This window comes from Dermochelys coriacea, chromosome 1 (assembly GCF_009764565.3).
Source record: "Dermochelys coriacea isolate rDerCor1 chromosome 1, rDerCor1.pri.v4, whole genome shotgun sequence".
Classification (NCBI taxonomy): domain Eukaryota; kingdom Metazoa; phylum Chordata; order Testudines; family Dermochelyidae; genus Dermochelys; species Dermochelys coriacea.
The window spans coordinates 200,366,760-200,382,490 of record NC_050068.2 but is presented as its reverse complement, the minus strand read 5'-3'; the positions used below and the strand labels follow the sequence as shown (position 1 = coordinate 200,382,490).

The following is a 15,731-nucleotide window of genomic DNA, read 5'->3' as shown; positions in this document are numbered from 1 at the left end:
AGTGATCACTCTCCTTACAGTGTGTATGATAAACCCATTGTTTCATGTTCTCTGTGTGTGTATATAAATCTCTCCTCTGTTTTTTCCACCAAATGCATCCGATGAAGTGAGCTGTAGCTCACGAAAGCTTATGCTCTAATAAATTTGTTAGTCTCTAAGGTGCCACAAGTACTCCTTTTCTTTTTTTTAGTTTAAATAAAGGTTTCAGAGTAGCAGCCGTATAGTCTCTAAGGTGCCACAAGTACTCCTTTTCTTTTTAGTTTAAATAAAATCTTCTTTATATTCCTCATAGCCCAGTCCTCTTTTCTCTGGACACTAGAGTGACAAATGAGGCATTCCCCCATTGTCACTTTAAGTCCTATATCTACAGCTTCACATGAACAATACCTCAAAGAAGTTTGTTAGAGCTGAAAGTACTGGAAATGAAAGAGAGCAAAACAATATCCTAGCTACCTAGTGGCCTAGTCCCAGACCCACAGTCCAGTCAATGAGTTCAGGCATACTCTTCCCCCCTACCCGCCGCGTGCACACGCACGTGCAAACACACACAAGAGTAGGTTTTCCCAGCAAAAAAGTCCCTTTGTCTTTGTTCAGCCTATTTGATTTTACAACTAGAATAAAACAAAGAAGAGTTGGAGATTCTGGACAATTAAAAACATGAAGTTATGGGAGTTGCTTTGAAATATACTTGACTTTTTTGCAAATTTAATAGAGCAGCATTTGGAAGCATCAGAGCACTTTACAAACATGGGATGGGAAGGAAAAATGAAGTACTGAGCCCATAGAACAAACCTCATAAAGGGAAGGATTTCAGCACAGCAGGGCAACATAAACAAAGGCACTATATTTAGAATTGGCACATGGTTTAAAAAAAAAAAAAAGTCAGTCTTAGAGATGACCCCACACAGAACCCTGCATCAGATATTTGGGAAAGCGTACGGGATGGCAGTGTAGTTCAAACACAGGGCTGGGGGCCAAAAGCTCCCAGGTTCCCTTTCCCACCCCCTCATTTGTCTTTTCTACTCAGACCGTAAGCTCTTCATGGCAGAGGCTGTCCTTACTACGTGCATGTGCAGCACTAACACAACAGGGCCCCAACTGAAGTATCGGGCAAGAATTAGCTTTATTAATTGAAGCATTCCCATGTAGGGTTGAGACAGAAAAGGAGAATGAGGTGAACTGAACAACCTCAAGAAAGAACCACCTTTGTCACAAGTCAGGGCAACTGCACCTGTTTTCCCCCTAGTGGTCCAGCAAGGGCACCCAGCCTCAGGCTCTCGGCTCCTCAGCCATCATCTCTCTTGGGTGGAGACCCTCATCCCTTTCCCTCTTGACCAGGTTATTTCCAGGCTGCACAGGTCCCTGCCTGCACTGTGAATTCCCCAGCACAGTCAGGCTGCCTAACCAGGCCTGCTTTGCCGCTTTCTCCTCTGAGACTGTAAACAATATAATTGCCACAGTTAAGTTACCGCACAGGGCCTTCTAAGGAAGCAAGTTTATTCTTCAGGTTAAAGCATTAGAGAAAAAACACATTAAAACGATGAAAGAACCTAGACCCATGCTCATTAACTGGCCAGAGCTCACCCCCATTTCAGGAAGGGCTCCAGCAGATGCACAGTCTTGAACAGAAGGTCCTATCCATTTGTCGTATCAGCACAAAGCCCCGAGTCAGTTTTGACTCAGGTTATTTAACCAAAAATCTTTTCTTTGTCTGGGCGTCCCCTGAGAATCCACTTTCAACTGGTATATACAAATCTCTCTCCAGGTCATGGTAGCTGTCTGGAGGGGTTACAGCCTGAGTGAATTTGCCTAACCAACACCACACTGTTCTCAGTTCCTGGAGGGCTCTGCTTCCTCTGCCTATGTAATTACATACAATCCCTGCCCAACAATGATACATAACTTAATTCAATAAGGTGTGTCCAAGATATTGTCCTATCTATCACACTCTTTTCTATGCTTATGCCTCTTTATATCCCAAAACACACTTTTGACCCAAGTGACTGGACAAAATGCAGTGTCTTGTAGGTTTCTCCAGTTAGGAGGAGAGGTTGATGAAGTCTGGTATCTTTGATGCAATTGTGTTTATTTAGAGAGATGAACAAAGCCCTGTTTCCCTGAACACACAAGGAACCAGAACAGGAAATGGTGTCCTTGCTCATAGCATCAAACCTCTTTCAGCCAGAACTCACCTCTAAGGCTCTCTCTAGGACTTTTACAGGGTTGTACGACCAACTGCATGTTCTGTTCAGACTTTCTCTCCCTTTCCACCTCTTCCGTCTCTCCAACCCACAAAGTCTTTTAAATTTCTGAGTGGCCCTGGGTATGCCTTTGCCTTGGAGACAGACATGTTGTTTAACCAGAATGAAGGGCAGCTCTTTCAATCATCAGTTTAAGGGATTTTAACTCAGTTTATAACAATATTTTCCTCTTTATTATAAAAATAAAGTTGTTTCAGTTATATGTGCCCCTGGGAGGCCATGAGAGCATATTTGTGAATGACTAATTTATGCCATTAGTGTTTTAACACAAGGAGCCTTCGCTGCCTCAAAGTAATGTACTTCAAACAAGTTTTGCAGTAGGGGTTGGGAGTGGTTTAATTAAGGTTTAAAGGCAATTAAGTTGCCAATTTAAAAGTGACAAATTATGCCCCTTAACAATACATTTGTTTAATAAAATGTAAATGCTTTTGCATTCAACTACATACTTCATGATCTTGCAATTAGTCTGTATCAGTAATCCCCTAACAGCAACGGTATGGTGAAAAATTATGCACAGTGGGTCAAAGCCTTAAGATTCCTTAGTAATTTTTCCCCCCGCAACCCCTTACTCAGGACCATGAGAGAAAGAGAAGGACCAAAGAATTTGACTGATTTTCAACAGTCAATGTATTCATATAACAGACCCTGAAGAGAGACTTTGCTACTCTTAAAATGTACTTTAGCTTCAGGGATAATTGAATAACTTTCCTTTTGTTTATACTCTTATTTTCTAGATCCTGAGGATCAGATTCTCTGCTATCTCTCCTAGTGATCTAAGAGAACCTGGGTCTGATTTATAGTTTCAAGGTAACAAGTCCATTTCCTTCAAAGTTGGCTTGTTCCTTAGATCTCAGTGAATCTAGAATGCAAGCCAAGTTTGAACGAAATCTGTTCAGCCAGTTCTGAATTATAAATACATAACATTTCTGATGAGGAACAGCTGGGTAAGTAGTTTGTTACTTGTTTATTTTTGTTACATTTGTACTTACAGAAAACTTAAAAGTGGCTGAACTAATTTTGCTCATTTCAAAAATAAAGACTTTCATGTCTGGCCTTATCTTCTAAAGAGAAAGTATCATCCCAAAAGGGATTTGAGAAAATTAGAATAGAAGAGGGCAGGAGGGGGTAAGAAGGTAGCAGAATGCAAATTGGAAGCCAGACTTAACTATAGTGCACATGTAGCTCAATCATTTATAAGCACAAGAGAGAAGAACAGAAAGGTCTCGGATTCAGTGTTCCCTGGGTGCTATATTTCCACTAACTCTGGCAGTGCCAGCTGCAATCCTGGAGTTAAGCCTTTGCAATCATTTCCATTACATATTTCTATCATTCCATCTAAAAGAGGTTTATAATTTAGCTCTGTAGATTTCATTCCAGGCTGCAGTTTACAATTAAAGTCTCATCCTGGGATCTGGATTTATTAAATGATTTCAGCACAGAACCATTTGGCTTTATTTAAAATGCAGATAAAGCAGTAAAAATCTACGGATGTGGAACTACTTTCTTGCATGATTCCAAACCAATTTCATTCTGATTCCAACTGAAATATGTGAGGCCACTGAACCGTATTGTTGCCTGGAGCCTACGTGCACTTTGGGATTAAAAATTAGCCAAAATGTTTCTTTTTTTTGAAGCAGTCCTCTGTATTGTAACACTAATTGTTTTCCCCAATAAAAAGTTAATTCCATTCTTCTGGATGCAGGCGGGTTCATTTCATAGTGCAGAACAGCACATGACACACAGCTTCACTATCATAGCTCAGGAAGTGAGCCTGTCCTCTCCGTGCTTGCCATTCCCTACTTTCCTCACTTGGTTTGCTGCAATAGGGAATTTTATCCAGTATAATGTTCAACAGGGCCAGCTCTGCTTTCATTTGCCCCCTATGCAACCACATTCATTTCAAGCAAGCTTCCCCCATGGGTGTTCCGTTCAAGCAAGCCAAACCTCTGGAGATGGCAAAGTCAGGCTAGAAATCTGGGTTGGAAGGGACCAAGCCCAGGACTGCTCTCCAATCTTCCAAGCTTTGTTGCCATTCGATATCCATACTGGCTTCACCCCAGTACCCCATATTGATTCTATTTACAGGGAGGAGATATTTTCACCACTCTGCCCCCTCCTAAACTAACTCATCTCTTCCACTCCTTCACAACTGAGTCCACTCCCCCCCAGAAGGATACCCTTCTATTCACACAGCTGGCTGTAGCCCCCACTCCATTCACTCCCCCTCAGCTAGCTTCCCTCAGAAGATGCTATGGGATACTTTCACCACTACCTCCAGCTGGCACCATTTACATTATACAGAAACAAATTTCTCCACAAGCACAGCCCAGCCCTTCTATACCAGCAGGTGAGGAGTATCTGTTTGCAGCATTAATCCCCAGAGCCACACACACTGGCTACCTCAAACTCCACAGTGGAGCTAAAAATGGAGGAGCAGGGAGGAGCCATGATGCTAACACAAGTAGAAGAGTAGGGAGCGGTGCGTCTGCAGGAAAGGTGGACACACATCATCCAAACTCAGCCTTCACCAGCACTTGACACCGATATCACAGCTAACGTGCACAGTGATACTATAATTGTATGTGCTGAATACTAGAATCACAGCACTACCATGGACTTAGTTACACTGGGCCCAATCCTGCTCTTAAAGGAGTCAACGGGAGTTTTACCACTGACTTAAATCATAGAACCATGTGAGCAGACAGGCCCACTCTCACCTATATATGTGTGTATGTGTATATATGTAAAGTCCAATCCTGCAGTCCCTACTCAAGCAAGTCCCACTAAAGTCAAAGGGACTATTCACTGGAGTGAGGAGTGCTACATCAGACTTTGCTTGTGAAGCATTTTAGAATTCTTGGCTAAAAGGATCCTTGCTACTGGTATATTAATGATAATACATTGCACTTATATCGTGATCTTTATCCAGTTACCCTCCTTTGTAAATTGAGCTATCATTATCCTCATTTTAATGATGAAAAAATTGAGGCACAGTGGAGTGACACAGAAAGCTAGTGGCAGAACTGTGTACAGAACTCAGGTCTCTTGATTACCAATTTTGTGTTCTAACCACTAGACAATACTACCTTCCTACTTCAAAAAATGAAAGATATCATCATCTTCTCAGTAGAACTGTCACAGGTCAAGCGGTGCTTTCAGTTACAAAAAGAGAAAGGACATTAGTTCTCAAGAAGCTGCTATTCACACCCAACAAATTAGTGACTGGTTCTAACTCTTCAAAGGGTTCAAAACCTCCTTCCATCACCCAGTCCAAAACAAAAAAGCAGTGTTTCTATAACAAGAAAAGTCCTGACTCAGCAGGGCTTCCTCAGTGCAAAAACAAAACAAACAAACCAGCTCCAAAACCAACACAAAAACAAAACAAGAAAACTCCAAAACAACTACATTGAGAACTTGTAATAGCATGACATGTATAATATCATGCACGAGATAATATGAATCATACCAAGGGGATCTGGTCAGCATGTAGGTCTGTATGGGCCATGAGATGAGATTTCTAGCTAATTCAGACACAGCTGTTTACAGGTTTAGATACCTTCAGCTTCAGTTTTAATTTGACCAGCCTGAATGATTGCAGAGATCTAATTAGAGAATGATATGAATGGAGGACAGTGGGTGATAAACATTTTTAAGGTGGCTTGTCTAAGAATATTCTGGAGCGCCATCTTGCTTGTCCAACAAGAAGATGGTGTTCTCATCATTTTTATGTAGCCAGAATTAGGGTTCTGGGTGAATTAAATTGTGCTTTATGGATGTTATGATATTTGTCCCTCCCTCAAAGATAAGATGCTAATGAGATCTGGCCTGCATTCAATAATCTTGGTGCATCAACTGACAAGCCTGGCTTCAGCCTCAGGTCAGATATGGACTAGGCTCTCATGTAACTTTCTAATGCACCTGTGTAATAAGTTACCCAAGTGCATGCTTCACTCAGTACAGTACAAGACTCAATTGGCTGAGGGGAATCCGAGAAGGAGTTGAGCCAAGTAGCAGCTTAGCCAAGTAGCAATTTACGTGGCCAGATCTACTTCCTTCATATCTTATTGTTGTTTGGGGTTGGGTTACACCCACCAATTTTGGTGAGGTTTAACAGCCTCCCTTCCTTACTGATAAATGTAAGAAACAATTAAGCTTCTTTATGGAACTAGGTAGCTGAAACAATAGCAGCCTCCACCCCAAACACAGGTACGTGTCTCCACCTAGTTCAGAGGCGCATGTAGGCAGAGGGGTTTTGATGGGTATCGTTTGATAGAAGTGTGTTTCTGTATTCTGTGACAGAAACAGGAGAAACATCAGAAGAGCTGACAACAAAGCAGCAGAAAGCCAAGGACACAGCCAGAACAAGCAGGGGGAGTGTGACCCTAAGAAAAGCCTAAAGAGAGATATTTTGGGCTAAGTGCTGGCTGGAAAGGGGCTTAGAACTGTGAGTAAAGAAACTATCACCTGCTGTTTGATTCTGGGGTCAGGTATTTCATTGCTGCAATCCTGTTTATTTACAAAGAATATACACAAAGTCCTGTTTCCCTGAACACAGTAGGAATCTCCTCTTAACAGAAACATCCCACTAGACCCTGAATTTTGGCTAATCCCTCCGGGCAAATAGGGGAAACGTTATCTTTGAAAACCTGCTCCACTCTTTTTTCTCAGGTTACCTGTGTTTGTAGTTGGGGAATTTGCTCCTGTACGCTTTTCAGAATATTTCTTCTCACACTATAATGTTGTATCAAGCCTATGCACAAGCCCGGATCTCCTTCTTTGATGTACAAAGGACAACAGTGAGGAGAAAGGAACCTGGAAGCGCCTGAAGGGAGTGACATGCTGATCTATGGCAGAAGTGAATTTCTATTTCATTTGCTGAATTGGCACAGATCACTGTAATGGGAAGGGCAGCTTCCTCACAACAAGATCTCTCCTGAAACTGGAGCAGAATTAGACTTTTTCAGGAGACCTTCTAACTGGAGAAAAACTAGATGTTGCGGCATTGGCTGAAGCAACACACGGAGAAGAGAATTGTATTGCACTTGTGCATGTGCATAAGTGTAGGGTGGAGGAGGACAGCTTCAGAGATCCAGGAGTAATTCAAAAGCACAATCAGAAAGGGTTGGTGAAATTAAAAATGGAGCAACATATGACTAAATGAATCAGAACAGTCATTCTGAAGAATCTGTAAGGATGAGAGTATCAATGCTGGGAGGGTTGAGGGATTGACAGAGGAACATCTGAAGGCAAATGAACAGAGGGAAATCAGCTGAACTCTAGAGAGAAGCTTCACAGAATGGAAAATTAGTCAAGGCCAAGTAAATTATCTGGAACAGACAGCAACAGCAGGGAAGGATTTTATTTTTCCATAAACAACGACACGACCAAACTGCCATTTTGGATATGCCTGAGCCCCTGGGGGTGACCAGGTGGGTGAATCAAAACAAACAAAGGCAACATATCTTTGACTCCAAAATTAAGGGATTGATGCGGGGTAAAATGTTACAAAAAAGTGTGATATGTGTAGCCACTACTACAATGTATGAGGCTACTGCATGCACAAGCAACTAGCAACAGTGCCTTGCTGTGACTGGCCAATAAGATTGTTATGATGATGTCATCGTCTAAGGTTCCTCAAACCCTACAGCCAGTCTTCTGGCTCTTTTTTCATTAGATATAGGGGATTACCCATGTCATGGCCAAATTCTAACCAGGATGTTTATATTCTGCCTTTCTACATTCTCCCTGTAGATTAAACACTAGGAGTAGATTAGACCCTGATTCCAGTTTATCCAAACCATTGAAATTTGGGGATTCAGATGAAAGATTTCAGTTTTGTCTGATCATAGAATCATAGAATCATAGAATATCAGGGTTGGAAGGGACCCCAGAAGGTCATCTAGTCCAACCCCCTGCTCAAAGCAGGACCAAGTCCCAGTTAAATCATCCTAGCCAGGGCTTTGTCAAGCCTGACCTTAAAAACCTCCAAGGAAGGAGATTCTACCACCTCCCTAGGCAACGCATTCCAGTGTTTCACCACCCTCTTAGTGAAAAAGTTTTTCCTAATATCCAATCTAAACCTCCCCCATTGCAACTTGAGACCATTACTCCTCGTTCTGTCATCTGCTACCATTGAGAACAGTCTAGAGCCATCCTCTTTGAAACCCCCTTTCAGGTAGTTGAAAGCAGCTATCAAATCCCCCCTCATTCTTCTCTTCTGCAGACTAAACAATCCCAGCTCCCTCAGCCTCTCCTCGTAAGTCATGTGCTCTAGACCCCTAATCATTTTTGTTGCCCTTCGCTGTACTCTTTCCAATTTATCCACATCCTTCTTGTAGTGTGGGGCCCAAAACTGGACACAGTACTCCAGATGAGGCCTCACCAGTGTCGAATAGAGGGGAACGATCACGTCCCTCGATCTGCTCGCTATGCCCCTACTTATACATCCCAAAATGCCATTGGCCTTCTTGGCAACAAGGGCACACTGCTGACTCATATCCAGCTTCTCGTCAACTGTCACCCCTAGGTCCTTTTCCGCAGAACTGCTGCCGAGCCATTCGGTCCCTAGTCTGTAGCGGTGCATTGGATTCTTCCATCCTAAGTGCAGGACCCTGCACTTATCCTTATTGAACCTCATTAGATTTCTTTTGGCCCAATCTTCCAATTTGTCTAGGTCCTTCTGTATCCTATCCCTCCCCTCCAGCGTATCTACCACTCCTCCCAGTTTAGTATCATCCGCAAATTTGCTGAGAGTGCAATCCACACCATCCTCCAGATCATTTATGAAGATATTGAACAAAACGGGCCCCAGGACCGACCCCTGGGGCACTCCACTTGACACCGGCTGCCAACTAGACATGGAGCCATTGATCACTACCCGTTGAGCCCGACAATCTAGCCAGCTTTCTACCCACCTTATAGTGCATTCATCCAGCCCATACTTCCTTAACTTGCTGACAAGAATGCTGTGGGAGACCGTGTCAAAAGCTTTGCTAAAGTCAAGAAACAATACATCCGCTGCTTTCCCTTCATCCACAGAACCAGTAATCTCATCATAAAAGGCGATTAGATTAGTCAGGCATGACCTTCCCTTGGTGAATCCATGCTGACTGTTCCTGATCACTTTCCTCTCCTCTAAGTGCTTCAGGATTGATTCTTTGAGGACCTGCTCCATGATTTTTCCAGGGACTGAGGTGAGGCTGACCGGCCTGTAGTTCCCAGGATCCTCCTTCTTCCCTTTTTTAAAGATGGGCACTACATTAGCCTTTTTCCAGTCATCCGGGACTTCCCCCGTTCGCCACGAGTTTTCAAAGATAATGGCCAAGGGCTCTGCAATCACAGCCGCCAATTCCCTCAGCACTCTCGGATGCAATTCGTCCGGCCCCATGGACTTGTGCACGTCCAGCTTTTCTAAATAGTCCCTAACCACCTCTATCTCTACAGAGGGCTGGCCATCTCTTCCCCATTTTGTGATGCCCAGCACAGCAGTCTGGGAGCTGACCTTGTTAGTGAAAACAGAGGCAAAAAAAGCATTGAGTACATTAGCTTTTTCCACATCCTCTGTCACTAGCTTGCCTCCCTCATTCAGTAAGGGGCCCACACTTTCCTTGGCTTTCTTCTTGTTGCCAACATACCTGAAGAAACCCTTCTTGTTACTCTTGACATCTCTTGCTAGCTGCAGCTCCAGGTGCGATTTGGCCCTCCTGATATATTTCCTACATGCCCGAGCAATATTTTTATACTCTTCCCTGGTCATATGTCCAACCTTCCACTTCTTGTAAGCTTCTTTTTTATGTTTAAGATCCGCTAAGATTTCACCATTAAGCCAAGCTGGTCGCCTGCCATATTTACTATTCTTTCGACTCATCGGGATGGTTTGTCCCTGTAACCTCAACAGGGATTCCTTGAAATACAGCCAGCTCTCCTGGACTCCCTTCCCTTTCATGTTAGTCCCCCAGGGGATCCTGGCCATCTGTTCCCTGAGGGAGTCAAAGTCTGCTTTTCTGAAGTCCAGGGTCCGTATCCTGCTGCTTACCTTTCTTCCCTGCGTCAGGATCCTGAACTCAACCAACTCATGGTCACTGCCTCCCAGATTCCCATCCACTTTTGCTTCCCCCACTAATTCTACCCGGTTTGTGAGCAGCAGGTCAAGAAAAGCGCTCCCCCTAGTTGGCTCCCCTAGCACTTGCACCAGGAAATTGTCCCCTACGCTTTCCAAAAACTTCCTGGATTGTCTATGCACCGCTGTATTGCTCTCCCAGCAGATATCAGGAAAATTAAAGTCACCCATGAGAATCAGGGCATGCGATCTAGTAGCTTCCGTGAGTTGCCGGAAGAAAGCCTCATCCACCTCATCCCCCTGGTCCGGTGGTCTATAGCAGACTCCCACCATGACATCACTCTTGTTGCACACACTTCTAAACTTAATCCAGAGACACTCAGGTTTTTCCACAGTTTCGTACCGGAGCTCTGAGCAGTCATACTGCTCCCTTACATATAGTGCTACTCCCCCACCTTTTCTGCCCTGCCTGTCCTTCCTGAACAGTTTATAACCATCCATGACTGTACTCCAGTCATGTGAGTTATCCCACCAAGTCTCTGTTATTCCAATCACGTCATAATTCCTTGACATCACCAGGACCTCCAGTTCTCCCTGCTTGTTTCCAAGGCTTTGTGCATTTGTATATAAGCACTTGAGATAACCTGTTGATCGCCCCTCATTCCCAGTATGAGGCAGGAGCCCTCCCCTCACAGACATTCCTGCCTGTGCTTCCTCCCGGTATCCCGCTTTCCCACTTACCTCAGGGCTTTGGTCTCCTTCCCCCGGTGAACCTAGTTTAAAGCCCTCCTCACTAGGTTAGCCAGCCTGCTGGCAAAGATGTTCTTCCCTCTCTTCGTAAGATGGAGCCCGTCTCTGCCCAGCACTCCTCCTTCATGGAACACCATCCCATGGTCAAAGAATCCAAAGCCTTCTCTCCGACACCACCTGCGTAGCCATTCGTTGACCTCCACGATTCGACGGTCCCTACCCAGGCCTTTTCCTTCCACGGGGAGGATGGACGAGAACACCACTTGCGCCTCCAACTCCTTTATCCTTCTTCCCAGAGCCACGTAGTCCGCAGTGATCCGCTCAAGGTCATTCTTGGCAGTATCATTGGTGCCCACGTGGAGAAGCAGGAAGGGGTAGCGATCCGAGGGCTTGATGAGTCTCGGCAGTCTCTCCGTCACATCACGAATCTTAGCCCCTGGCAAGCAGCAGACTTCTCGGTTTTCCCGGTCAGGGCGGCAGATAGATGACTCAGTCCCCCGGAGGAGAGAGTCCCCGACCACCACCACCCGCCTTCTCCTCTTGGGAGTGGTGGTCGTGGAACCCCCAACCTCAGGACATCGCATCTCATGCCTCCCAACCAGCAGAGTCTCCTTCCGCTTTCTCCCCCCAGACATATCATCTGGTCCACTCTCCGCATTGGTACCTGTGGAGAGAACATGAAAGCGGTTAGTTACCTGTGTCTGTGTTACTGGAACCCGGACATTCCGCTTACCTCTTCTGGAGGTCACATGTTGCCAAGCTTCTTCACTGGCCTCTTGGCTCCTCTGTGCAACCTGCTCTACATCTTTAGAGCTTTGTGCCCCTAGAAGGCTATCCTGAGTTTGGTCCAGAAAATCCTCAGTCTCTCGTATACAACGCAGGGTCGTTAACTGTTGCTCCAGACCTTCAATCTTTTCTTCCAATATGGAGACCAGCTTGCACTTTGTACAGACAAAGTCGCTTCTGTCCTGTGGAAGAAAGACAAACATGGCACATCCAGTGCAGGTCACAGCAGCTGAACCCCCCCCTTCCATATCACCTACCTACTATGAGCTTCCTCAGAGACGTTGGCAAGATGTAAGCCTCACTGGGCTCACTCCAGGCGAACTCCCAGGCAAACTCCTGCTGTGAGCTGCTCTGCTGTCCCCGCTGCTCCGCTGGTTCGCGAGGCTCTGGCTATTTTTAAACAGCCAGGCTTCCCTGACGCAAACACACAGACACCCTAATGCCCGCCCCCTGCAGGCTAGCAGCCAATCAGACACTCACTCAGGCTCTCTCCCAGCAAACACACGCTCGGATACTTCCTCAGCAAGCAAACACACACACTCGGATACTTACCAGTCCCAGGCAAACTCCTGCTGTGAGCTGCTCTGCTGTCCCCGCTGCTCCGCTGGTTCGCTGCCGCTCAGCTGGTTCGCGAGGCTCTGGCTATTTTTAAACAGCCAGGCTTCCCTGACGCAAACTCTGATCTAAACTGATCTCTAACCTGGGGAGCAGGTTGGGTTTGGTTTGGCAAAACCTCATCAGTCTTATTTTTGTTTTGGTAAATCAAACCCAAGGGTGGCTCAGATCAGGATGCCATTGTAAGCACACCTCACCATAGGGAGAGGTCAGCTGTAAAGTTCCAATTGCAGACAACCTCCGTTTCTGAAATGTGTAAATCCACTCACCGCCACGTACCCCTCAGGGCATTGCAGTTCTCTCACTGGGCTAGCATCACCTACCAATGATCACTCCAGTGCTATGGTGATTTCTCTGTCTGATGACTCAGCCCTCTGTCCGGGTCATCAGCTTTAGTCCACCCCTTTGGGGATGCCATTGGCCCAAACTAAAAGTTTCTTTAACAGAAAGGCCTTCTACCCTGTCAGGGGCTCTTTCTTCAGCCTAACCTCAGTTCAGCCTGCAGCCCCCTTGCTGACCTCAACAAGCCTTTCTAGGGGTTTGTAGCCCCTTCCCAGGGCCAGTAAGGGAACCCAGACCTATCCTTGACTCTAGGTTCCAGCCTAGGCCTTGTACCAAACAGCTAGGGCTACAACTTTACCTTTGCTGTAGTTATCCCTGAACCACTTCCCATCCTTTTTCTCAAGTTCCCCTCTATGTCTCCCACTCACTTCACTGGTTAGTCAGGGCCTTTCCCAGACCTTCCTGCCTGAAGAACTTTGTTCCCTTTCCTGCGTTGATCTCCCCTCCGCAAGAACCTTCTTGCTCTCTACAGACACGCCTGCAATGTACTCAGGAATCACCAGATTCCTCTCAGGTGAGGCTCAGCAGTTAATCAGGGTTGGGTTAGGCCCAGGTTCTCCAGCCCCCAGGGCAAGCCCCCCCCCCCCCCGATACAAAACTCATGTGACTTCAGCTATGGCATTGACCTTAACCAGAACCTAACATGGATTAACCATTTTTAATTTAAGAAACTCTGCAAAGAAAAATAGTTTGATTTACAACAATTCTGAAGGTCTCTGATATCTGATGCATTCAAGTGGGAGCTCTATTCTCTGCATTTTACATTATGCCTTTAGACATTCAAGATAGCAGCTTCTTGTGGGAGTTACTAGTTTCCATTATTCACTTCTATAAAATATATTTTAGTGATTAATCTTCTTTTTAATTTATTGTCATGTAGATAATCCCTTTAAAGACCTACCTCAGATTTCAGAGTAGCAGCCGTGTTAGTCTGTATTCGCAAAAAGAAAAGGAGTACTTGTGGCACCTTAGAGACTAACAAATTTATTAGAGCATAAGCTTTCATGAGCTACAGCTCACTTCATCGGATGCATTTCTTCTACCTCAGATTAAGACCCATGTGCCATGTAAAAGTCATCCAGATTTGATTATCCCTTACAAATGCTCCAGATTTTGAAAAATAAGAGACTTTGGGTCAAATTCTATTCTTGGTGGAAGTGAAGTCAGCGAAGTTACACCATGGAGACAGCTGGCTCATTCTCTATAAAAGTCAGTTCATTCAGAAAGCTCTTCCTCAATGCATCCAGGGGAAAAAATGATGATGTCTGTAAGCCAACAGAGAGGTTTTATTTCTTCCTTGTGCCACTCCCCCAGGACTCTGGTCCTCCACATTTCCCCAACCAACACTATCCTATGGTTGAAAGCAGAGACAAGCCCCAGGGAACAGGACATAAATTTCCTATAAATACTTATTTGAGGCCAATGCATGGAAGATTTATTTCACCACATATAGACAACGACATGCAAAATATCACTCTCAAAAATTGTTCCCAGGCAGTCCCTTCCTTTTATCACTCCCTCTGGTAATTTTCAAAAATCTTCAGGTTCTAGGAAATATTTTCCCCTCCTTTTTTACAAGCTCTTTCATAATGGTGTGATCCCCACATCCCACAAATATGCCTATAAATAATCAGACTGGTTCTCAGTACTCAGAGAGAGTTTTTGATTCATGGATCTCAGCATGCTTCACAAAGGAGGGTACAGTGTAATCCTCTTCATGCCAATGGGGAAGGTGATAGAGAAGTTCAGGGCCAGATCTTGATTCATTGACTACTTATTCCACAAGTAGTCTCACTCAGATTTTTATTTGTGCAGCAAGGTACTATTTAACATGAGTAAGGGCATCACAATCTGACTGCATGTGGTTTGCCCAGGTTCATGCAATGAGTCAATGGGAGAGCCAAATAGATGGGGTGTAGAGACAGACAGCAAAAATGATCAGAGGCATGGAAAGACTTCCACATGAGGGGACATCAAAAAGATTCAGACTACTATTCAGTTTAGATAGCAGATGAATACAATGAACATGACAGAAGTATAGAAAATAATGAATGGTGCAGGGAGGGTAAATGGGATGCTCTCTCATAAAACAAGAAAAAAGGAGAATTCAATGACAATGAAAGGCAGCCATTTAAAAACTGATAAAATGAAATAGGGTTTTTTTACACACTCATGATTAACCTGGGGAACTCATTGCCACATGATAGCACAGAGTCCAAAGGCTCAGAAGGATTCCAGAGAAGATTATACATTTGTATTATAGGCCTCTTTCCTGAGCAGTAGCAGCTTTTGGGGGCCTTTGCAGCTGGTCGTGTTCCACATGACGAAGAAATTGGTGATGCAGAATCAAGGTGTCTTCTAGTATAATTTGCTTATTTACAAACTGCACACATTCCTGTTTAGCTGCGTGAGAATTGGTCAAAACTGAAAACAAGCAGTTCTGGCCTGCAAAAATGTCAGCTAAGGCATCACAGTCCTGTCACAGATAAACAGCTCACTCTTGATCTCTGTTGCATTAGACTCTCCTGATTAACACACTGATCCCTTCTCCTCCTCTGCCCCTCAGTTTTTAAATAGGAACTCCCCAAGTACAAATTGTTCATCTAGAACCACATGGACTTGAACGTTGGCCTGGTCAAGTCACAACCAGGCTAGCACAAGACAAGACTTTTGTGTGAAGAAAAGTAGTTCCCATAACTTCCATTGATAAGGAGAACAGAATCTCTGCTTCCCATTTCCTTTTGGCTGTAGTCTATAAAAGAACCTCCCTCACTGAAGCTTTCCATTTCATCCTCCTCTCGTCCTGCATTCATTCCTCACCCAAGCTGCATTCACTGACATTGCCAAGAGGTGCATTCTGCAAATGAACTAGATTGTGCCCTCGCAAGTCGTAGTGCCAGCTCATTACTTGCTGTAGT

General features: G+C 44.7%; 1 long non-coding RNA gene across 1 annotated transcript in view; it reads right to left on the bottom strand.

Annotated features, from left to right (window-relative positions):
• LOC122459537 overlaps positions 1 to 13,201 on the bottom strand; it is a 101,838-nt gene extending 88,637 nt beyond the window's left edge. Inside the window, exon 1 of the long non-coding RNA XR_006280299.1 lies at positions 12,795 to 13,201. This is a non-coding gene — a long non-coding RNA (uncharacterized LOC122459537). The remainder of the gene's footprint in view (positions 1 to 12,794) is intronic.
• Between the last annotated feature and the right edge of the window lie 2,530 nt (positions 13,202 to 15,731).